This window comes from Equus asinus, unplaced genomic scaffold, assembly GCF_041296235.1.
Source record: "Equus asinus isolate D_3611 breed Donkey unplaced genomic scaffold, EquAss-T2T_v2 contig_1, whole genome shotgun sequence".
Classification (NCBI taxonomy): Eukaryota; Metazoa; Chordata; class Mammalia; order Perissodactyla; family Equidae; genus Equus; species Equus asinus.
The window spans coordinates 1,156,029-1,182,177 of record NW_027224738.1 but is presented as its reverse complement, the minus strand read 5'-3'; the positions used below and the strand labels follow the sequence as shown (position 1 = coordinate 1,182,177).

Below are 26,149 nucleotides of genomic sequence, written 5' to 3'. Positions count from 1 at the left end.
ATGTACTGTTTTCTTCCACAGGGATCTGAGGTACACTACAATCAGACATCATTCCCCAACTTAACAAAACAAGACCTACCTTTTCCTGTAATTCAGCATCTGAATTTTCTAAATCTCTCTGAATATTTGCTCCTTGATCTGTCTTCTCTGAAACATTCCTTGTACTAATGGTTTCTTGGTACTCCTTCAGAAGAACATAAGTAATTTTCAGTTCCTCTTTCATTTTTTGTCCCTTTATCATCAGAAGAAAATTAGTAAAACTTAATAGTGAACATCTTTGTCAGCACCTTAACCCCATTTTTATATCCAAAAAACGTTAGAAGAAGGAAACTTACTTCAGCTACAATTTCTTTAATGTTTTCTTTGAGTTGGTCTCTCTCCATTTGAAGGGCCTCTTGTACCCTTTTCAGTTCATCCCTTTCCTTCATTATAACTTTTATTTCTTCTTGACTTTCCTGAAGTCTCTCAGTCAACTCAAGCCTCTCGCCTTCTATACTTCGTAGGGACAACTCTTCAGCTTTGAGTTGCTCCTTTAATTGTTCCAGTTCACTCATTTTTTCCTGAGTCTCACTGTTTTCTTCGATGCTAATAAACTGTTCCTGTTCCTCATGAAACTCTTGGATCTTAAAATAATGATAAAATAAGTTAAGTAGCCAAAATACACACATACATAAAACATGTGTGTTTATGTGTGTGTGTGTGTGTGTGTGTGTCTGTGTGTATATAATATATATATTTTTTTGGGGGGGTAGATTAGCCCTGAGCTAACATCTGCCACCAATCCTCCTCTTTTTGCTGAGGAACACTGGCCCTGAGCTAACATCCATGCCCATCTTCCTCTACTTTATATGTGGGACACATGCCACAGAACATAACCGCTGAACCACCAGGCTGGCCTCTGTATGCATATATATATATTTTTTTTTAAAGGAAAAAACCCAGGATGCTTTCCACAACAATTGAGAATGTACACAGTAACCTGTGCAATTCAGTTAGGTACCTTCCTCAGGTTTTCTCCCACTGTTCCTTCACCCCCAATTTACCTTTTTCTGTAATTCTTCATTGTTTGTTTCTAATTCCTTTTGAGAGGTCGACAGTTCGGTTCCTCTCTCTGAAAGATTCTCTCTCAGCTTAGCAATAGTTTCCTCCTGTTCTTTCAGGTGACCACGAGCAAATCCAAGTTCCTCTTCACTTTCTAGGTGCTTTATTATTAAAGGAAATTGTAAGAAATGTATAGAAACACTATAACCACGACATTTTAACTCCTTTTTCCAAAGGTTTAGTTTTTAGGAAAATATTTGCTCCCAAACTATTTAAAAACCACACACATGGGGAAAAGGGTGAGACTTACTTTAGCCATTATTTCTCTGTTTCCTTTGAGTTGGTCACTTTCTGACAGAATAACTTCTTGCAGCCTCTGTTGGTCATCTCTCTCCTTGGCTACAGAGTTCATGTCATCGCGACTGTCCTGAAGTCTCTCAGACCACCTGAGCTTTTCCACCTCTGTTCTTAGTAGTGCTGACTCTCGGGCTTGGAGTTGCTCCTTCAATTGCTCCATCTCACTCACTATTTTCTTAGTCTCATTGTCTTCTTCTTTCATATTGCAGGACTCTTCTTGTTTGTCTTGAGCCTCTTGGATCTTAAGAGAATCACAACACAATTGATATCCAAAGATACTTTATTTTATTTTAGAGGAAAAGAAATCAGGATATTTTCTAAAACAATTAAGTCAGGATTCAATGGCTCATTTATAGAGCAATCTTTCTACTCTTCCATCATTCAGATATTTAACATTTATTTATTGAGGGCTCACTGTGTTATCAGTACCCTACTAGAGGCTGGAGATAAAATAGTAAATGAGACTTATACGATCTCTGCTTTTTTGAGACTTATACTTTAGGGAGAAAGACATTATGCCAAATCTTACCAAACAGATGTGCTGGGTTCTCCCAGGGTATTAAGAACAAACCTAACCCACTGTGAGTGGTGAGGAAGGACTTCCTAGGGGATGGAAATCTTCAGCTGAGATCTGAAGGATGAGAGCCATGGTTAGGCAAAGGAGGGTATGGAAATACTGCACGTAGGGAGACCAGAACATGTGAAAGCCATGAGATGAGGAAGAGCAGTAGACTGGAGTTGCAGGAATCTGAGCAGGAGGAGAGGGAGCTGAAATAAGGCCAGAGACCAGCCAGGTCTGTGATCCAGGGCCTCACAGGCCATATGAGGGATTCTGGTCTTCGTTTCAAGAGTAACAATAAGCTATTAAACGGCTTTAAGAAGAAAAGATCACTTGGGTTCCGAATGGGGAATGAATTAGAGAAGAATAAGAATGAATGTGGGGAACCAGTTAGGAGGAGATTGCAGAAAGCCAGGGAAAGAAAGAATAGTGGCTCAGATTCGGGTGTTGGCCATGTGGAGAGGAAAGAGGATTTCACACAAACACACCTTAAAATCAACAAGGTTTGGTCTTGGATTAGAGAGTGAGCAAGGAGGAACGGACACTAGTAGGGATGACAGCCAGACTTCTGACTGAAGCCTTGAGGAAGAAGGTAGCGCTTTACGAGATGTGGAGGAATAGATTTAAAGAAGGGTTGAAAATAGCTTTGTTCGCTTTATCCTTTCCTATAATTTAGCCTTGCTTTTTCTAAAAAATTTTGAATATTTAAGAAAATAGCTGTCTTCTCTGAAACATTTTCTCTCAGTTTCAATAGTTTCTTAGCATTTATGAGCAATTTTTAGTTGCTTTGTTTCCAATCACTTCATAATTAAGAGACATTTAAACAAAATTGGTAGTAACATAACTATAACACAAATGCCCCCTTTCCCAAAGACTTGATTCTTATAAAACACTTAAATAGGAGGAAAGGATGAAACTTACTTTAGCCAAAGCTTCTCTAAAGTCTTCTTTCAGCTGTTCCTGTTCAACTTGAAGAGCTTCTTTTACCATTTTAAGGTTATCTCTTTCCTCAGTTAGAGATTTTATTTCTTCAGGACTTTTGACGAGTTTCTCAGTCAGCCTGAGCCTTTCCGTTTCCGTGCTTGCCAGTGTTGTTGAATCCTTGGTTTTGGACTCATCTTTCACTAGCTTCAGTTCATCCATCGTTTCCTGAGTATCACTGACTTCTTCCACATTAAGAAGTAGCTCCTGTTCCTCATGAAGCACTGGGATCTTTTGAGATTCATAAAATACCAAAGTTATTATCTGGAGAGTATTATCATAACTTTTCTTTCCAGAGCAATGAAAGTGATCTTGAACCCTCATGGCCTATTACAATTACAAACTCCTATTTATTCATTTTCCTTTGATTCCTACTAAAGCTACTCATGACTGTTCTGCCAGTCATATTGTCATAGTTTTCTTTTTCTCCAGCTTACATCCAAAGTGAACTAATCCTTGCACTTTCCCAACAAATTGTTAATTCGGTCAGTTGCATGCTTCTCCATTTTTCTATACTAGTTTCCAAATGCTACAGGAGAAAAAAAGTCATAGTTGAACAGATTATATACCAATAAATGACTGGTTCTCATTCTCAAATGAGCTCCAATGCTACTTCTCAATTTTTTTATGCATAGATTGGTTCCCCTTTCCCATGATCATTAGTGATACCACATAAGTTTGCATGTCATATTTCTGCATTTAACATACTGGAATTGAAGGATTTTTTTTACTAGGGGAGAAAGAACAATGTCTTATTCAGAGCCATAGTCTCAATGTCTGGCACATAGGCTTTTAACAGGTTGGTCCAGTTATCCCAGTGTTTCATTTTCTCCATAGTATTTGTCATCATCTCAAGTGATCTCATTCAGTTGGTTGCTTATTTATCAGTTACCTCTTTCCACTACAGAGTAAGCTCCATGATCACAGAGATTTTGTCCACCTTGTTGCCATTTTACTTGTATAACCCAGGGATGTGTCTGCCACAGCAGATACTCAACAAATAATATCCAGTAAATCAATAAACCAGACTTCAGTCACTACTTACTGCTTATCTTTCCTTCAAAGGAGAAAGAAAGGAAGAAAAGACAAACCTCTTCTTCTAATTCAGTACTGGATTTTTCCAGGTTCTTCTGAATATTTATTATTTGAGCTGTCTTCTCAGAAACATTTCTTCTTAGTTCATCAATAGTTTCTTGGTGTTCTTTTAGATGCATGTGAGCAATTTTGAGTTCTTCTTTTGTTTCCAGACCCTTTATTAGCATGTGAAGTTTAAAGAATATTTTAACAACATCATCTCAACACTGCCCCCCTTCCCAATTGGCTCAGTTTTAAGGAAACACAACAGATGAAGAAAAGGGTCTAACTGACCTTAACTTCAATTCTTCTTATGTATTCTTTAAGTTTCTCTCTCTCTACTTCAAAGGACTCTTGTAATTTCTGTAGATCATTTCTTTCTTTGGTTATGGATTTTATGTCCTCATAATTTTCACGGAGTTTCTGAGCCAACTCTAGCCTCTCCATTTTCATACGTTCCAACGTTAATTCTCGGTTCCTTAATTCATTCTTTATATTCTCCACGTCATTCATCTTTTCCTGCATCTTACTCATCTCTTCTTGTACACTAAGAAGTTGTTGCTGTTTTTCTTGGAGTTGTTGGCTCTTAAGAAATAAAGTTTTTATTATTACCATTTTGCCATATTATCTTAAAATTCTTATGTAAAATGTACTTTGCCAAACTGAGAGAATCATTATCACAGCTCTGCACACTACCCTAGTGGAAACAGACAAGCAGCACTGAAAGTAAAGCAGCTTCTAGGCATAGTGTCTGTACTGGGCTGAAGAGGGTCCCACCCAAAATTCAAGTCTACCCAGAACCTCAATGTGATCCGATTTGGAAAGAGGGTTTTTGCAGATGTAATTAGTTAAGGATTGAGAAGATACCCTACTGGACTAGGGTTGGGCCCTAAATCCAATGAGAATGTCCTCATAAGAGACGGGAAAGGACGCACAGAGACACAGAGAAGATCCTGTGAAGATGGAGACAGAGATTGAAGTGATGCAGCTACAGAACAAGGACTATCGAAGACAGCGGGAGCCAAGGATAGCACGAGGCAAGGAAGGACTCTTCTCTAGAGCCTTCAGAAGAAGCATGGTCCTCCGACACCATGATTTTGGAATTCGAGAATCTAGAAATGTGACAGAATAAATTTCCATTGTTTTTATGCCAGCAAGTTTATGATAATTTGACACAGAAGTCCTAAGAAACTAACATAGTGTCACTTGGTTAATCAAGGAGGCAAAGTAAAAATGCGAAAAATTTAAAAAGAAAAGAGACTGACTAAATATATAGATGTACCTGGCAAATAAACTGTAATTCCTCATCTCTTAAAACCTTTTTGGATAATTTATTTTTAGTTCCAATAAGGTCTTTAGGGGATGGCCCACACAAACACTGAGGCATTAACTTTTACATAAGCCTATTGATATCACCTCTTTGGGAGGAGTATGAAATAGACAGGAGGTTTTAGTAAATTCAATTAGGTTATAGTGAAAGGGATGAGAATTAAGAGAACATATATTAGGAAAAAAACATTCCACAGAAGCACAATGGAAACACTACGCTATTTATAATGCATGTAGCACTGTTCTTAGGATAAACAGAAAGATATCAGTGGGTCCATTTTAGAATTACTAGAGCAGTACAATTGTTCTAACAGTCTTAGCTCTTACACAATTATATTACAACAGCACCTTACTTCTAAAAAAGAAATAATTCAGGAACTTGCAAACATCTAAGAGATGGTAATAGTGACAAATCTTAGAGTTTAGAGAATGACTAATATAGCTCTATATAAGGGCAGGAGCTTTGTTTTACTGACTAATGTATATCAAGTGCCCAGAACAGTGCCTGGCCCACGGTAATGCTCAATAAATATTTGATGAATGAATGAATACATCATGAGTAGTTTAGATGAACCAAGGCCCCCTCTCATTGAAAGACTCTAGGATAATATAATACACACAAAAGAGGTTAGCTAAGATCCTAGTGTGAGTTCAAACTGTCCAAAATATTAGCATTGAGAGCTGTTCATTTGGGAGGTACATTCTATTTCTGGAATTTAGGTCTATTAGAACCAAAATTTACCACCAAAAAAAAAAGTTTAGTCAGGAAATATGGCCAGGAAGATAACTTTAAAAATTCACCTTTTCCTTTAGCTTTTCTTCAACTTCTGCCAGTTTCTCACAGGTCCTAGAAAGCTCTTTCTCTTTCTTTATGGTACAGTTCTTTTCTTGTGCAACTATCTCTTGTTGCTTTTTAAGTTCACCTCTAAGAATTCTTAATTCTTCCTGGTTTTCAATGGTCTAGAATTTTTATAAAGTTGAGATTAAATGACACTAGCTTACATTTAGGAAATCAGGTAAAAATCAGCATTTACCTCAGCCTGAAAATGGAGAAATCATGGCAAACTATATTGGAAAAGACTAACTTAAAAAGAAAGTGAGTCTATTTTGATCATGTAAATGCCAAGAATCTGCTTTCTTATGCTGTTTCTTTATTGCTCAACTTACATTCCTACCACGAGAATTAGAACTGGATTTAGTATTCCATCATAAGAGGTTTGCTTGTTTTCTACCCTGAAGCCAAAAGAGACTGTTTCTAAGCTTTCATCGATAGACGATGAGACTGCAGGTTATAGGCTTTTCATATGCTGGGATGGCTTTGATTTTGAGCAAGCTCAAAACAGCAGCCGTCCTTTGCTAGCATGAATTGGACTAATCTTAGTTATTATGCTTAAAGAGTGACATTCTCAAGTATCAAGACCAAAAAACATTACAAGACAGATACCGAGAAGAAAATACAACTTTTGTCTGTACTCTTATTTACATTCAGCTCTTTGACCAAACAGACAATCCTAAGAAACATGGAAAATTACACAAAAGGTCAGGGTCTACTGTGATCCATAGCAAACTTCTGAAAATATTAATTTCAATCTATTACACATTAGATTGCCCCCACATATAGAAACAAAAACTAAAGTAGGTTTGAAAATATTGGCAAACATTAACAACAATTAAACATGAAATTTAAGAAAAATTACAACAGCATAAATAAAATAGAAACACTTAGGAACCAATTAACAAAATATGTCCAAGATCTGTACATTGAAATCTATACAACACATCACTGAGAGAACAGTTTATAGAAAGATACACAATAAGCACATAAAAAGATGCTCAACATCTTTAGTCATTAGGGAAAGGCAAATCAAAACAAGGTTACACCCAATAGAAATGGCTAAAATTAAAAACACCAATAATATGAAGTGTTGGTGGGGATGTGGAGCCATCAGAATTCTCTTAATGTGCTGATGAGAATGTAAAACGGTGCAACTATACTTTGGAAATCAGCCTAGTAAATTCTTACCAAGCTAAACATACATCTCCCTATGACCCAGCTATTTCACTTAGATCCATACTCTAGAGAAATAAAAAATATATGTTCATAAAAACATTTGTATGAGAATGTTTATAGCAGCTTTATTCAAAATACCCAAATAGTAGAGATAACTCAAATTTCCATCAATATAGGAGAAAGGCTAAACAAATTGTGGCCTATTCATACACTGGAAGACTACCAAGCAGTAAAAAGGAGTGTAGAAAGAAGTGAGACAAAAGAGCACATGCAGTGTGATTCTATTTGTGTGAAGTTCTAGAAGAGACAGTGAGCTGAGGTGGAAAACATCAGGACAGTGACTATGTGGGGCAGAGGATGAGATCAGGATTGCCTGGGTGGAGGTGGGAGGGAACTTGCTGGGGTGGAGAGAACACAAGTAGAGACATTTGTCAAAAGTCATCACACTGGACACTCACATCAGATACATTTATTGCATGTAAATTATACCTCAATAAAGTTGTAAAAATCTAAAACATACAAAGACAAAAACACATTGCTGAATCTCACCATTCCAATACTGTCCCTCAGGTCAGTCTTCAGTTGCTCCTTTTCTGCAGTAACCCTCTCTAACATTTGTCGCAGTGCTGTTTTCTCCTGTATTAAAGAAAATATCTTTCTCTGTTGTTCAGTTAGCTCATTATCAACATCTGCAATCAGCACTTGGGTTTTTTTGGCTTCCAAACTCTGCTTTTTATCTATGCCAACCATCTAAAATATTAATACATTAGAGAAGAATTTCTTAGTAACAGTTTTAATAATAAAAATAGCCAAACTTCTATTACTTATTATGTACCAGGCACTATTTTCACATAGTGACACATTTAATCTTCCCCATAACCTTACAAGGTAGGCACTATTACTATCTCCATTTGACAGGCAAGGAAACTGAATCCCAGAGAGTGTAGGTCACTTGCCCAAGGTCACTCAGAGAAGTTATCAGGCTTTGAATCCAAGTGGTCTGGTTCCAGAGCTCGTGCTCTTGTGCCTGTTCACTGGTAAGAGCTATGTGGACAGCTATAGATAATTCACAACTATCTTCATGTATGATGGGTTAACCTGACTTTATGAAGGAGTAAGCCAGCTTAAACTCTCCCTCTTTATTTCTTTCCTTCAAAAGCTGGAAACCATAACTTATGCCCTACTACTAACAAATCTTTATTTTCAGAGTTTTATTATAGATAAGAGGGCAAAAGAGTTTTGTTAGAAACATATTTCATATTATAGTAGCATAATTCACCTTTTCATATTTTTCATATACTGCTTGAGAAAAGCATGTTATATAAATCCATTTATCCATAAATAAGTCTTAACCAAAGGTAACCTGATACATGGACTCCTTGGTAAAAGGAGACAAAGATTGATGTTACCAGTATGAAATTAGGGTATCACCATATAATCCTATACTAGCCCAGTAAAAACACTCAGCTGAATATTGGTCACAGATGTTTAAAAAGTTTTTGTAATAATCTATATTTAATTAGAAAAAAAAGAACAAGAAAAAAAATCATCCAATGACACCAACTTCACACAACCACTATTAGAATTTGGGAATATTTCCTTCCAGAGTTTCTTCTATTAAAAGAATTTTTTTAACATTGCAATTATGACTACTTTACATATAAGATCCTTTTTAGTTTTTCTTTCCCACTTAGATTAGATGATATGCATTTTCCCATGCTGTTACATAATCTCCAAATTATAATTTTTAGTAGTTGCTCAATTCTCTAGAGTGGATACAGACAAACCATATTTCATTTGGTTAGCCCCTTCTTTTTGGCAATCTGCATGAGCTTCTACAAGGATGAGCAGAGAGCTAACTACAACTACAGGAGAAATTAAGGCAGGAACACAGAGTCTTTGGGATTAGTCAGTCAGCTACTATAATTCAGAATCTTGCATCTTTACTCCTAAATATGGAAATGTACACAAAACAAAGCAGATTGAGACAAAGTGCAAAACTGAACTCAGCCTAGAAAGTATTCCAGCTACCATGGTTATGAGCAAATCTAATAGGTCTAATTATTAAATAAGGAAAAAAATTGTGTCCTTTATATGAGAATAAGCCTACTAATCACAAAGTTTAAAATTTCTGTTGAGACACACTAGAGAAACTCATTTCCAGAGAGAGACACATCAAGCAGGATTGAAAACGGGCACTCCTAGAGGCTTCATGATAGACCTACTAGGCTATCATAGGCTGCCCTCTGGTGCTCTGATAAACAGATTTATCTGGAAATCCCTAGACCCACTGCTTTATCCTCATGGGTGATTCCAGCATGAACACGATTTCACAAGACCAAGCTCACCTCAGCATTGCATCCCAGATTTCAGAAACCCTGATGAACAGAATGGCCCAGGAGAATTTCCAGTTAGACCCTTTTATCAACACAGATGATTCCAGCATGAACTTAATACCACAGACTGGCTGGTCCGGTGAGTGTAACTCTCCTTTTCCCTCACTCCGCCTCTACTGCTCCTTCTCATGGGGCCCTGTGACTGCATTTTGCATTTGTTTAAAAGCGGCTACTGACTGTGCATTTATTTTCAAAAAACTATTGAAAAACCTTTCCCCTTATAAAAGTGGAAGTCATAAATTTTAAATCAAGGTCAAGTGCCTTTGGCCCATAGTTGACCCAAAATATAGATAAACTGAGAATACAAGATACAGAGCAAGTGAAAATGCTTTCTAGGAAAGAATGACTGAAGCATAGGGAGAGAGGAAGAGAAAGCTCCTTTTCCAAGGCAGGAATATTGTACCCCAGAGTAAATGGGAAAAAAGAAGCTCATTATATAGAGTAATAGTATATAAAGGTATATAGAGGTTTCTTTACATAAGTTGGATCTTACTGAATTGTTCTTTAGTATGTATCTGTTTTTATTTAATAATGTATCCTGGAAATTTTCCAATTGTAGATAATGTCTACTTTAAAGAAATTCCATGACTATACAAAACTCTATTACATTTCTATACATTAACAATAAACAATTAAAAAAGGAAATAGAGAAAACAATCCATTTACAAAAGCATCAAAAAGAATAAAATATTAAGGAATAAACTTAACCAAGATGGCAAAGGCTTGTACAATGAAAACTACAAAATGTATCTGAAATACATTAAAGACACAAATAAATGGAAAGACGTCTCATGTTCACAGATTGGAAGACTTAATATTGTTAAGAAGTCAATGCTACCCAAAGCGATCTACAAATTTAATGCAATCCCTATAAAATCCTAATAGTGTTTTGCAGAAATAGAAAAATCCACCCTGAAATTCATATGGAATCTCAAGGGACTCCAAACAGGCAAAACAATCTTGAAAAAAGAACAGAGCTGAGGGTCTCACACACCCTGATTTCAAAACTTACTACAAAGTTATAGTAATCAAAACAGCTCAGTACTGGCATAAAGACAGATATATAGACCAATGAAATAGAAAACAGAGCCCAGAAATAAACCTTTGCATATGGTCAAATGATCTTTAACAAGGATGTCAAGACCATTCAATCATAAAGGATGGTATCTTCAACAAATGGTGTTGGGAAAACTGGATATCTCATGCAGAAGAAAGAAGTTGGGCCCTTACTTTACATCATATAGAAAAGTTAACTCAAAGTAGATCAAAGACCTAACCATAAGAACTAAAACTGTAAGATGCTTAGAAGAAAACATGGGAGAAAAACTTCATAAAGTGGATCTTGCCAATGATTTCTTGGATATGACACCAAAAGCACAGACAACAAAAGCAAAAAGAGATAAACTGGACTACATAAAAACTACAAATTTCTGTGCACCAAAGGACACAATCAACAGAGTGAAAAGGCAACCTAGGAATGGGAGAAAATATATGCAAGTCACACAATTGATAAAGGGTTAATATCCAGACTATATAAAGAATGTCTAAAATTCAACAACAAAAACCAAACAATCCAATTTAAAAATGAGTAAAGACTTGAACAGACATTTCTGTAAAGATATACAAATAGCCTACAAGCACATGAAAAGATGCTCAACATTACTAGTCATTAGGGAAATGCAAATAAAAACCACAATGAGATATCATCTCACACTTATTAGGATAGCTACTGTGAAAAAAGGAGAAAATAATACGTGTTGGTGAGAACTTGGAGAAATTGGAACCCTTATGCACTGCTGGTGGGAATGTAAAATGGTACAGCCATGATGGAAAACAGTATGACAGTTCCTCAAAAGATAAAAAATATGATCCAGTAAATCTGACATCCAAAAGAATTGAAAGCAGGGTCTCAGAGAGATATTTGTACACCATGTTCATAGCAGCATTATTCCCAACAGCAAAAAGGTGAAAGCAATCTTCAGTGCCCATTAATGGGTGAATGGTTAAACAAAATGTAGTATATACATACAATGGAATATTATTCAGCCCTAAAAAGGAAGGAATTTCTGATGTATGCTGCAACATAGAGGAACCTTGAGGACGCTATGCTAAATGAAATAAGCCAGTCAAAAAAAGACAACATACTGCATGATTCCGCTTATGTGAGGTACCTAGAGTAGCCAAATTAAGAGAGATAGAAAGTGGAAAAGTGGTTGCTAGGGGCTAGAGGAGGGAGGGAATGAGGAATTGTTTAGTGGGTATAGAGTTTCAGCTTCACAAGATAAAAAGAATTCTGGAGATTGGTGGCACAACAACGTGAACGTACCTAACACTACTGAACTGTTTGCTTAAAAATGATAAAGATGGTAAATTTTATGCTATGTATATTTTACCACAATTAAAGATACAAAACAAACAAAAATAAATTTATACATATATATATATATATATATATGAATGACTACTACTCCAAGCTATGGATGTATGAAAGATTATTTCACCATTCTCCTATTGGTGAACGTTTTAAATTCCCAGTAGTAATTATTCTGGATTAAATAGTATTAAGTATAATAACAATGAAAAATAGTATAAAAAATTCTGACATATAAAAGGCATTTTTGAAAAGTAGAAATGCATTGTAAATAAATCAGTTATATAAAATTACAGGCAATCCCGTTATGGACTGAATTATGTCCTCCCAAAATCCACATGTTGAAGCTCTAAGCCCCAAAATGACTGTATTTGGAGAGAGGGCCTTTAAGGAGAGTAATTAGGGTTAAATGAGATCATATGGCTGGGGCCCTAACCCCATAGAACTGGTGTCCACTCCAGAAGCAGAAGAGAACCAGAGCTCTCTCGGCTCACACACAGAAGGGCCATGTGAGGAGAGGTGCCATCTGCATGATAGGAAGAGGGCTCACAAGAAACTGAATTTTCTAGCTCCTTAACCTTGGACCTCTAGCTTCTACAACTGGGAAAAAGTAAATTTCTGTTGTTTAAGCTACTTAGTCTATGATATTTTGTGATGGCAGACTAATATACCTCCCTTTTAAAAAATCATCATTAGCATCCTAGCCTTTCTTGTATATAATTAAATAACAAAGCAGCTCTTCTCCCCAGGTTTCAGGACAAAACGAACCATGCTGCCTAGAATAAGCTGAGATTTAAGCACAGCACAGCTCTAGAAACAGACATGAACACGACACACACATCGATAGTGAACTCTCAACTAGTACACAAAATCTGATATAAAACAAATATTTTACCCATAAGTAATAATAAGCACTCAATCTTTCTTACATTCTTAGAATTCAGAGGGGCTTTTAAAGATGTTTAAAATACACCAGGCCTCGGAAAATATCAGCTCAAAGTTTGAACTAACATTTTTGCCTTTTCCTTTTCCAACTGATTGTAAGCAGTTATATCTGAAGTTATTTCAAAGACACTAGGGCTAATCTTGTAAACTGTTGTTAGTTATTCACTGTGAATAATCAATAGGATTGAGGTCACCATTATGTACTTAAGTGTCTGAAGTTAAGGAGAAAGCTCACATATAGTATATGAAAACTCGAACAGAAATACCCTTTACCTTTTCCTGAAATTCATCCGAATTTTCTCCTATGTTTTCCTCTATACGCAAATTCCTGGAAGTTTCCTCAGAAATTTTCATTTTCAGTGTGTTAACTGTTTCTTGGTGTTGTTTTAAAGACTCAAGAGCATTTTGTAATTGTTCTTGGGTATCTATGTTCTTTGTCAGAGAAAGGGAACACAATTTCAATTAGAATAATGTGAAACAATGAAAATAACTTTATAGTTACTGCTTGATCATAAATAATAACTGATGGCTCCTGAACGTCTTGAAGAGGCTCTGAGTTTTCAGTTTACTCTGTCAAAGCCTCACCATGGTCACGGTGTCCTGAATGTCACTTCTGAGCTGGTCCCTCTCAATCTGCAGGCTCTCTTGGAGCTGTTTCAGGCCATCTTTTTCTTGGGTTAAGGTTCTTACTTCTGCTAAGGTTTGTTGAAGTTTCTCAGTAATCAGTGCTTTCTCCCTTTCGACAGTTTGCAGCCTAGAATCTCTACTTTCTAATTGTTGCTTCAGCTCTTTCACTTCATTTAACCTTTCTTGACTCTCAGCTGTTTTCTGCTGAAGTTCCTGGGTTTTGTAAGAAAGCTTTAAAATAAGAAAAAGTTACTGTGAGAAGCAGAGCATTCTGTGGCATCTATATAGAAGCCAAACCCCAGAAAACTAAAGACCATTTCCATAGAGGGTGTGTTGTACCAACCTCCATGTTCAAAGCATCCAAGCTTAAACCAAGTGTTTGAGCTTCTTTAGAGAGATTTCCTATGTTCTGACTCATTCTTGCATTCTCCTCAAGGACCATCTTATACTTTTGCTCAGTTTCAACATGTTGATTTTTAAAATCTTGGAATTCTTGATCAGTTCTTTTATAATTCAACTGGCTAGCTGCTAGGTCACTTTTAGTTTTCCCAACTTCTTCAAGTAAATCTTGAATTCTACTCTCTTTATGAACTACTTCAGAAAACAATTTGTCTTTTTCTGATGTTATCTTACAGAGCTCTTCAGATTTGTCATTTATCTACGGAAAAGAAATAAAATTTAGCTATGTTAGCAATATAAGATCCACTACAGCAGTTATCAGGAAAAGAAAAGCTTTATCTGCAAAAAAGAAAAAAGACATTGAAATTAAGCACAGATTTGACTGAGGAAAGGTAATATTTTTATTGTCACATCTTTATAACAATATATTATCCTGCTTAACTTTACCATCAAAGTTTTGTTTGGGTTCTAGTAAGGATTGAGTGGAGAAGAAACACTTAATTAGGATGTCTTTATTTCCTTATCTATCATTCTAAAGTGTTTTCTAACTTTATGGTGTTTCAGGCATCTTATGGTTTTTCTTAGAATTTGACTTATTATTTTCTTTCTAAAGGCTTTGAATGCAGCTCAGATTTCCAAAAACTTAATCCATGAATAATTTAAATTTTAAATAACTTAAATTTAAACTATTATTTAAGTAATTAATTTAAACCAACAATATCCAGCTTATAAATAGTTTAATCATTGTGAAAGATAAAGGAGAAGGAAGTGGGAAAAAGAGAGGAGAGCCAAAGTTGAGACAAAGGAGAGGGAGCGAGACAGTAGAGCTCTTGTAACCACAGGCTCAGGGTAGGAGGCAGGTCTGTGTAACTCAGCTTTTAGATCCATAACTATGTGTTGGGCTAAAAAACAGCATGTACTTTAAAGAGTTTTTAGGATGACTAAATAACGTTGCTAAAGTTGTTTAGCATGATGCTCACCATGTAGTAAGTACTCAAATTCTTGTCCTTTTTATTTCTTTCAGAAAGGCAGAAAAAGGAAAGGCTGGCAGAAGGTTTCCGGAATTGCTCACTAGGCTGCAATATTTACGTCAACCTCTAAAACTTCATCAATGCCACCCTCTTTACCTCCTTACTCTCCTTTATTCAACATAGTGATATGACCACAGCAACAGCACCAAAAAAGATAAAGACTAAGGGTGGGCCATCAATCTCTGTTGAAAAGCACTACATCTGAGGACTATAGAAATGGCCCCTACATGGATCTCATTACTAAGTATACTGTTACATATTCTTTGAAAATGTTCCTAACAAGCAGGGTCAAATGTTTACAGTCTCTTCACTGTTACTTTAAAACAAACTATGGCAAAATATTTAAGGCAATATTGCAAGGGTTTTTATTTCAAAGTAAGAGTTATTTGCTTAAAAACATATTTACCTCTTTCCTTAGCATTTCTACTTCTGAGGGTAAAGATTTCAACTCTGAGAGCAAATTAACTTCTTTATGCAAAGCTTCATTTTCTTCAACTTCTTTATTCAGTTCTTTCTGGAGATCAGTAATCTTTCTTCCTGATTCCAAATTACAGAGCAAATCTAGGATATTTTTGGTAAATTAAACAGTTTGCAGTTATTGGGACAATTTAAATTACATACAAACTTAGATTACTTAATCAGATTATATAAAATTTATTAAAGAAAGAACCAGTGTTGGTCAACAGGTAATCCAATTGTTAAAAGTTCTTGAATCGCCTTTTTCAAGATCGGGTCCAATTCATTTGAAAAATAATTCTTAAACCTTTATAATTTGAAGTCCATGGAAACACTTATAAATACTGACACCAAATGATATTGAAATTTAATATTAGGCTACTTACAAACATCAGAGAACAATGGACTTTTAATCATTGGAATGGAGGTGCAAAATCCTTTAGGCAGTTGGATTTGCAAAGAGGTAAGTCTGAAATTATAAAATACCTTTTGGAACTTTTCCATCTATAAGGCAGGTGAGTTTTGCTATTTCATTAAAAGAAGATTGTAATTCTTTCTCCAGATCAACTTGCATTTTCTTCTTTGCCTCCAACTGCCTTTGATATAACTGAATATCATTTTCCATTTGCTTGCATGCACTTGCAAGTTCTTTCTATGAGAGAAACAATACAAATTCACAAAAATGTAGTGATCATTACAACTGCTTTATTATAAATATAACAAAAATCACTTACCATTTTCTCTTTCAGCTCCAGATTTTCACTCCTGAGACAGGCTGCTTCTCTCTTGGCATCGAGGGCTACAGCCTCAGCATCGAACAGAGTCTGTTTCATCTGTTTGAGGTCTTGAATGTTTTCCTATACACACAACAAAAAGGATTTCCTGAAAGCTAACTTTCTTAGAGTTGGAAAAGACTTTAGAGAACACACACACAGATGTCATTCCTAACAAATCAAAAATGGTGAAAATACGTTAATCACCAAATTTTTTTTAGGATAGATGAAAAGAAATGACATTTTCGAAAATAAAAATATTTTTAAAAATTCTGGTTATCTTTTTCCAAATTATAAAAGCACTATATATATAGAAGTACTGTAATTTAAGAAATCTGTTATTGTTTAAAAAAGATTAACACAATTGTTGCTCAGCTAGCCTGTTAAAGTTTCCTACGTATTTTTAAATTATTCTCTCCAAAACATGACAGGTGAGCAATTAATAGTTAAAATTAAGAATATTAAATCACAAACTGAAAAAAAAAAGACAAACAATCCAAAAGCAAAAGAGAGAAAAGATACGAACAGGCAACTCACAGAAGAGAAAATATAACTGATAAATACATAAAAAGATCCACTGTGTCATTTTTAAAGAGAAGCAGCATTTTAACATGACTTTAGCTGACATGAATTCAACCATATGTCCTTGGGAAAACATTAATGCATGAATGAATGAATGAATGAATAAAGAGAAAGAAATAAAGAACAACTTTTAAAAAGTGGGCAATTCTGCTTGCCACTCTGTCAGTAGACACTCGAAGATTATATGAAAGTACCTTTCTTCCCAGGGCCTCCAAACAGTAACAACACTTTTAAAAAGAATCATTTGTGATTAATAGAAGGTAACAAAAAGTACTCTGACAAGTTCAAATGAAAACAAAAGAACAACAGAAACTAAGATTAAAAAAATTCTAGCTAGTGGACAGCCCCGTGGCCGAGTGGTTAAGTTCACGAGCTCCACTTCAGTGGCCCGGGGTTTTGCTGGTTCGGACCCTGGGTGCGGACATGGCATCACTCATCAGGCCATGCTGAGGCAGCATCACACATGCCACAGACAGAAGGACCCACAACTAGAACATACAACTATGTACTGGGGGGCTTTGGGGAGAAGAAGAAGAAAAAAAAAATGATGACGACGAGTGGCAACAGATGTGAGCTCAAGTGCCAATCTTTAAAAAAAGAAAAAAATTCTAGCTAGAAACTGTTGCCTTTTAAAAAAGGGTGTTAAAAACTAGAATCAAACAGATACTTTCTTGAAGTAATCAGGTGGATTGAAAGCAAATAAAAAAATTTAACAATTTCACCATGAGATTCAAATGTTACTTAATGCCAAGATCTGATATCTTGGCTGAGATCAACTACATACTTCTTCATGCATTTGTATAAAACAATTGAAAAAATTAAAATGTTTTTTGAATTACTGGTTTTTAATGGAAGCTCACTCCTAACTTACTTACATGCACTCAAAGAATGATGTCCTCAACTCTCTGAGCGATTCTTTATCTGTAGAATGGCAATGATACCAACAGTCCCTTTCCCATAGGGTTACTGATAGGATTAAATAAAATACTAAATGTAAAACAACTACAACAATGCTCGGCACACAGTAGGCTCAACGTAAGCATTTGCTATGATGATGGTGATGGTACACTATAAATGCCAACATGATTACACAACAAAATAAACCTGATTTTTACCGATGAGTATGACAAGTCCATGTTCACATTTTCTGATTTTTGAGTGTCTATGTATTTCTGTAGCTTTTTAATCTGGTCTTCCTTTTCTCTAAGCAGCTCTACTTTTGAACTTAGTTCATTCTAAAAGAATCAAAGGAGAGTGAAACACAATTTAATTGGATCTAAATTCTAAGGGATTAAAAAGAATTTACATTTAATAGTTTAGACAGTAAAATTTAAAAGTTGATACTTAAAAAATATAATTCCTTCTCTTTTCTGAAATCATGTTCAATTACATATGATGTATATTTTATAGCTCTAGTCCCTTATCAACAGAAATATCAACATAAAAGCTCACCTCAAGATCTTGATTATACACTTCTGCATGCTTAACTAAATTCTTTATTTAAGTTGGAAATTTCATGAATTAGTTGCATCTGTAAGAGCATGTGAACAGGCAACAGAGCAAACCAATAGTTAAACAGAGCAAAAAAAAAAAAAAGACAGCATTCATTCACTGCTTCAGAATCACCTAACACAGTAAGAAGGGCTGAGAGATAACTGTTCAAGCTACTGCAGCAGAGCACCTCATTATTTAAAAATACAAAAACTCTCCCAAAAGACCAAACCCAACTAACCAAACGAAAAATCCCAAAACCCCACAAAACAAAGAAGAAAACCTCAGCATAACCCAAATAACAGTTACATCATCTGTTAATAAAGTTACAATAACATCAAAAGTACATTAGTAGGCATCACTTGGAGGAGATGAACTGTAATCAAACTTTTAAAAAACATTCTCTGAATAGATTTTTGTTTTGGGTAAGTTAAATGCATAAATGTATTTACCCCGTAAGATTTTTTCTTCCCATGAATTAGCCATTTAGCTTTACACTGGCGTGCTTGTTAATGCGTTGTGATCTGGAATGCAGGTTTGGATTAGGCTGGTTCCATGTGGTGCTCACCAAAGCTACAGAGGTATGCACAGCATTACCAACTATCTACCCTGTTGGTTTATTCCACAGGGAATATTGGAAAGATGATGTTATCGCTTTACATTGTCCAACTGTCTAAAAGTATAAAGAATACTTAAAGATATAAGTATTTCTATTAAAGTTTCCTTTCTATCAAAATAGCTATAGCATTAACTATCTCAGTACCATAAACTTTTGTGTTCAAAACAAGTAAACTACAATTTCCTAAGATAAACATATTTTTCCTTAGAATTATTTAATCTTAATAATCAGATGAGTCCTTAAAGAGTAAAAGCAAATTCTAGTAGAATGCAAGCGACTGGCTGTTTCCATCCTAAACTAGTTTCAGATTTCAGACTAGTGTTGACGTTCTTATTTTAGGGCAGTATCATCCAACAGAAATATAATGTGAGCCAAATTTGTAATTTAAAATTTACTAGTAGCCACATTAAAAAATAAAACAGGTAGAATTAATTTTAATAATACATTTTATTTAACCTAATATATCCAAAATATTGTCATTTCTTCATGTAATCAATATAAAAAAAATGAAATATTTTACATTCTTTTTTCATACTGAAGTCAATTCAGACTGGCCCCAATTCAAGTGCCCAGCTGCCACATGTGGTGAGTGGCTGCCCAATTGTTTGGCAAAGTTTTAGACATTTGTATAGGTTGTAATTTAAACTGGCTTCATCTTTTACCTCTTCTTCTCTGTTTCTAACTTTCGTGCAAGAAAGCTGCCTATTTCTAATTTTTGTGCAAGAAAAGCACATTTACCAAAAAGAAAGAACTAAATGATCATTCTTAATTTTGGAAAATATTTAGAAAATAAAGATTTAGAAGGAAAAATTCTCCCACTTCTCATTTGAAATAGCACTTCATTTGAAGTATTGGTTCTCATAAACAGAAAAAGATGAAGCAACTTTTGTAAAGATCTGAGTGTAACCTTCCAATAACATATTGTTTAAGATGCTGAGCATAAAGTGTACAATACGATCAAAAGTTAATCTGTTGCTGCTTAAGAAAACAATGTAGATTTCAGCTGTAATTTTCCGCAGGTGAAATGAAATACTTAAGTTCTTAAGACAAAAATCTCCAAGTTGTGAAAATTATAAAATTAAATAAATCAAGTTTTTGTCTTAAGAACTTAAGTATTTCATTTCACCTGCTGAAACTTAGAGCTGAAATCTGCATTGTTTTCTTAAGCAGCAGGACTGAAATTTCTCTTGTTCCCTGAGCTTGATGATACTGACCTTATTTCTCCCTCTAAAATCACTATTTAAACATCCTATATTATGATATTCCCACTTGAGAATTATCCACAGCTTTGGTGATTTTTGGTGAAACCCTTTGGCAAACCAGAGCAATGACATAGGTCCTAAAGCCATAATTTGACTTTTACTCTTTTTTGGTTAAACTTTTCCCCAAAATATATGTTTTGGAACATATTTTACTGCATACACATAAACTTACAATATTTTCAGTTTAAAATGGAATGGATATTGTAAAACTGTCTTTGAAAAGAATAAGTTTTTATTACTTAATCTTTTATGTTACCTTACAGAACCTAGAATTTCAATTTATGTCCAAGAAAAACTGAAGAGAATAGGATTATTTTCCCCTTTGACTGTGGTTAAAAAAGAAAAAACAATCCAGATGTGAGATTCAAGTCATACATTCTGTTATTTTGTAATCTTTTTGAGTGTGACAATTCAGTGAGCTTCAGTTTTTACTAATTGAACATATAAATGACGTAATAAAAAATTAGAGAAATTACTGCTACACTTATGCCCGAAGTTAATTTTACATCATATTATTTATAATAAGAAATACACAAAAACTTAGATGAAATTTTGGAGTTCGAAGGGGCCTTGGCAAGCACCTGATCTAACCTCAGGGGTGGAGACGCGCAGGAAGGAAGCCCTATGAAATTCGGTGCTTGCTCAAGGCCTTGTCAATAATGCGTGCCAGGCTTGAATCCGCAGTGAGGTCGGGAGCAGCAAAACTGGGGCTTAAATCCATGGAGTCTGGCCCCAGAGAACCTGTTCTTAACCACGACGCCAGACCACCTCCTCTCAATAAAATCCAGTTTTACTGACTGAAGTCCACTGTTTTTTTCATGACATTTTGCATTTTGTCAATATGAGAATATTAAAAAAGGTAAATGAAACTCTGGAGAACTTACAAACTTTTGCGTCTTAGGATATAATACCTATGAAATGTAGGATTAACTAATTTGTAGGTAGAATGGAAATAACATATTTGGCACAGGATTCTTTTTTTCCTTTTAAAAAGGAAAAGAGGGTGAGAAACTAAACAATGACACAGAGGAAAAATGATTGTGTCCCTTTGGGCTATTCATACAGAAATCTGAGAAGCAGCTGCAAATTAACTCATACTTTAACCACACCAAACACTGGCTCTTAATTTTGGAGGGAATCACAGATCACTTCACAAGTATGATAACAGCTATGGATTCTCGTTCCCCAAAAATGAGTGAGTTCAAAACTTCTGCAAAATAATTTCATCGTGTCTATAAACTCTAAGTAAACGACTCTCTGCACTAAGAAATCTCTTGAATCTTTTGGACAATTTCTGTCTCCAAAGTCTGATGATTTGGGGATTAGGTTCTCTTAACATGTAGCCTAACATTATACACTGAGAAAATTTAACTAATCTGTTTCATTTCTAAAAATTCCATTAAAACTACTTCATATTAGTTATACTAATTTTTACAATAACTCTCTTATGGAAAAAGAAACATGCAAAATCAGCTTTCCCAGCTATTCTAATAATGTTCTAACTACTTAGGTACATACTTTCTAAAGAAAATGAAGTCCATTAATATGTAGTATCCATACATAAAACATTCACTAGATATTAAAATTCATATTGGTCTCAGAAGGAAACAGCTATGCTCTAGGCAGCAATTCTGGTATACTCAATAAATTATTGATAACATACAAATTATCAGGAAATAATTTCTTCAAGATTAATTCATCAATAGGCAGATTCACCAAACCTGCTCAAAGATGTTTTTGATTCCTTCCTCTTCTTGCACACAAGCACAAGTGAAACAATTATGATTTAACTATTTTTAAAGCAATATAAATGAACTGATTATTTCTTAAATTCTCTAAATTGTGTGTACAAATGGAAAATGGTTGGGTTTTCAATATATCAACCTTAGAAATAAACATCTTTAAGAAAATGATACTTTTAAAAGTGTGGTTTTAGGGTCCAGCCTGGTGGTGTAGTGGTTAAGTTTGTGCACTCCATGGGTTTGGATGCCAGGTGCAGACCTACATAGCACTCGTCAAGCCATGCTGTGATGGTGTCCCACATACAAAATAGAGGGAGACCAGCACAGATGTTAGCTCAGGGACAATCTTCCTCAAGCAAAAAAAAGAGGAAGATTAGCAGCAGATGTTAGCTCAGGGCCAATCTTCCTCACGCACACACAAAGTGTAGTTTTAGTTTAGTTTTGTGTTTCCACATCTTTTCATCTTTTACCTCTTGATCTTTTTCCGCTTTTCTTTCTAGAGCCTCAAATTCATGCAAACCATTCTTTTCTTTTAATTTCGATTCCATTTCTTCATTTTCTCTTCTTAGTTGTTCATAGTCTAGTACCAGACTATCATAGTTAGCACGAAGTGAATTCAACTCACTTTCTAAGTTTTCCTATTATAAACAAAACCAGATTTTCAAGTCAGAGAGGATTCAAGTTCTTTGTTTTGTTAACTAAAATCTGGATTAGTCAAATAATTCATTTAACCTTGAATCATTTGGTAGTTTGGGCCATTCTCCAATATCTTCCCAATGGTCTAGCTTGATCCACAGCATAACAGAAGGTCTGCCTTTTGGTAAACTAGCTAACATAGAATAGAGGAAGACTATTTTCAAAGAGATAGAATTAAAAAAGAAAGAAAGAAAGAAAGAAAGAAAGATCATATAAACAAATGCTCTGCCTGTGCCTGACTTAAAATTCAGTCGGGAGTAGGAGTAGGGCACATAATGGGAAGTCATCTGACCACAGATCCTTAAGCTCCTTGGTAATAAAGCTAATAATGTAATTCTCTACCTGCTTGACTCCTGTTTAATTTCTCAGACAGCTCTGAATTTAGGAAGTGACACGGAGCCATTATTTATTGACTTCTAAAACTCCAACGGCTGCCAGGCCTCACCGTGCTGAGCAGAGGCCTGTTTCTGCTTTCTGTTCCATCATGAGGAAGAGTAAGCCATGAGTTAAAAGAAACTAAACCAACACTAGGGATTTGAAAAAAACAACAAACCTTCCAGAGTGTTTTAGGGACACAAAAGCATATAATTCCCCATAATAATTAATTATAAGAACCATTACAACTAATTATAATGGTTAGCTAATGATAATAACAATTCCCAAGAATCACTGCAATTTTATTTCAAAATTAAAATGAAATTTTCTTTAACAAATACATTTATATGACTATGTTATATTTCTTTGAATATTAGCAGCCTAGAAAGCAAACATGGAATCTAAACTTACTAAAGTATTCACTACAGTATTCCTTATTTCTTAAAGTTTTCATAAGACTATATAATTTTATTTACTTTCATTTTTCAGCATTATTTGGCAATATTACCCTTCCCTGATACACCATTCTACTTTATGCCTGAGAATTTTGATACTTTTAAAATCAGCCCTTTTTACCTTCAAGGGATGGCCCAAGGCAAAACAGAAACTTACCAAAAAATCATAGATACCAAGATCTGCTGGTAAAAACTAGAAGCAAAGGTTTACCTATTACCATACTTTAGGAAATGTTTAGCCTCTCTCTGTATGCCACAGTTACCAACGAGGAGTGTAACAAGTTGGGGAAGCCTTAATAAGAACCTCAACTACTACTGAAACAGTCAGAGCTAGAAATGTGCCACAACAGCAAACATCAATAACAAATGAATTTAAAGAAGAGTAAAAGGATAATGTTCTGTAAAATACATTTAAGTTACCTGACTTAGTAGTTTTGTTGCTGGATTCCACTCTGTCTCAGTTAATGTATCAAGAGTGTTACTGAAAATATCAGACTCTGAATAGAGAGCTATAATTAGGGGGAAAAGAAATTTATCCATAAACATGTTATTAAGTTTCCTAAAACTCAAATTAAAGATTAAAAAAATTCTGATCTGAGGTAATAAGCTCAAATTAGTTAATATGTGCTCACAGTATGAATGCCAAGAATATATAAACAGATGTGATCATTTATATACTCGTGTGAATTAAGATCACTGGTTAGAATTAGTGATAAAATGTAGGATCCTTAGTACAACACATTCATGCACGGCATAAGGACGTTTCAGTCAAGGACGGACTGCATATACAACAGGCGTCCCACAAGATTAGTACCACAGAGCCCAGGTGTGTAGCAGGCTGTACCACCTAGGTTTGTGTAAGCGCACTCTGTGATGTTCACACAACAACAAAATTGCCTAAAGATGCACTTCTCAGAACACGTCCCATCATTAATCAACGTGCGACTGTATAGGTTAAAAGGACAAATTCTAAATTTGAGATTTAATCATTGTAAGCATATTTTTAAATGCCCCTAAAAAATACTTATAATGTTAGAGACAAACTTTGCAACAGATTCCTGTGTAAATGCTACCCTTTCAAGATTAGCAAAGTTTAAGCCAGACATTATATGGGTACTAACTTAATGAGCAGTGATTAAAACAAAAACAAAAAATAAAAATATCTGTCTCAAATGTTTCAACTACAGCACATCATTCTTAAGAGATCTGGAAAAAATAGAGAACTTCATCAATGTTCACTTTCTTAAAATTACTTATTTTTATCATCGTAATCACATCTAAAATACATACATTTTATTTAACTGTGTTTATCACATTAACTGAGTTATAAATAAAGTCTCTCTTTATAGGGATACTTTTATAATTAAAAGTAGTTGAAGAAGAACTCACATTCATCAATTTCTCCTCCTAAAGTTAGAGCAGACTTATGTGTCTTTGTTGTTACATTCTCTGGTACATTAAACTCATTTACATAGTTTGAATGCTTCATTTTGTTAATTTTGCCAACACACCAAGTGACTCTTCGTTTTTTTTTAGCCTAAAGAAGAAGAAATCAAAATTACCTCACACACATCTGGCTCAAACATCATAAAACAAGGGAACTAGTTTCCATTTTTAACAACCATTGACTTGGTAGAATTCTTATTCAGCCTAGTTTAATATCTTATCAGTCTAAGGACATCCTGAGATAAGAAAACATATTCAAACTTTTCAAATTAGTGTTAACTTCATAATAAATTTGATGAAACTATTATTTAAATTTCATTTTGTATTTGAAGGCTTACTTACAAGAATTTCTGCAAATTTACTGAAAGGAATTAGTTAAGTATCAATCCTTCAAGTAATCTGGTGTTACAGAAGACAGCACAGCCACCAACATAGTGACCAAAAGCACTTCTGGGAACCCAGCCTTAACTGGGAAGGAACAGACAGGCAGCCCATTTGAACTTCCCTCAGCAAGTAAATCTTCCACAGGGCCATTCCCATGCCAATTCTTTTCCAGTTTATAAAGCTCACGATCCAACCAGCGCTCCTAATCTTGTTCCTTCCGTTCTCCCTTGGGACTCTGTTCCCTCAGGTATCTGTTCATCTGTCGTCTTCACTACCTTCTTCCACTGGGCTTTAAGAATGCTCAAGCCTCTGTTTTCTGCTTTTGATTTTTTCAAAAACAAACCCTTCACTCCTTCCTTCTCTCTAGCCAACATTTTCTTTTAGTTTCTATGTTCTCTTCTTCCTCGTCTCTCTACTTCTTCCTCATCCCTCCTGGGATACCTCTGTCTCCTGGTTCTTGTCCCACCCAGCTAGCTGTCCTCATCACTCACTTGGCTTTACTGCTTTCTCTTTCTCTGACCACCGCCTAAGTGTTTTTCCATATTTTACAGGTATATTCCTCTCTTGTCCCTTTACTAGAACAAGCATTATCTCATCTTTTTTGATCCTCTCAACAATCCTCTCTTACTACATCCACTTTATAGATGCCTGAGTGTCCAAAAAGTTTACATGAGTTGTGTACAGTCATACAGCCAATTGGTGGCTGAGCCCATGCTTGTAACTTCAGACCTTATCCACCACCCATTC

The 26,149-nt window shown here is 35.1% G+C and overlaps 1 long non-coding RNA gene and 1 pseudogene across 1 annotated transcript in view; one reads left to right on the top strand and one right to left on the bottom strand.

Annotated features, from left to right (window-relative positions):
- LOC139042829 (uncharacterized) overlaps positions 1 to 16,464 on the top strand; it is a 54,638-nt gene extending 38,174 nt beyond the window's left edge. The window contains exons 2-4 of the long non-coding RNA XR_011499978.1: positions 14,327 to 14,482; positions 15,115 to 15,288; positions 16,327 to 16,464. This is a non-coding gene — a long non-coding RNA (uncharacterized lncRNA). The remainder of the gene's footprint in view (positions 1 to 14,326; positions 14,483 to 15,114; positions 15,289 to 16,326) is intronic.
- Positions 1 to 26,149, bottom strand: part of LOC139042828 (centromere-associated protein E-like) — an 84,464-nt pseudogene that overhangs the window by 31,563 nt on the left and 26,752 nt on the right.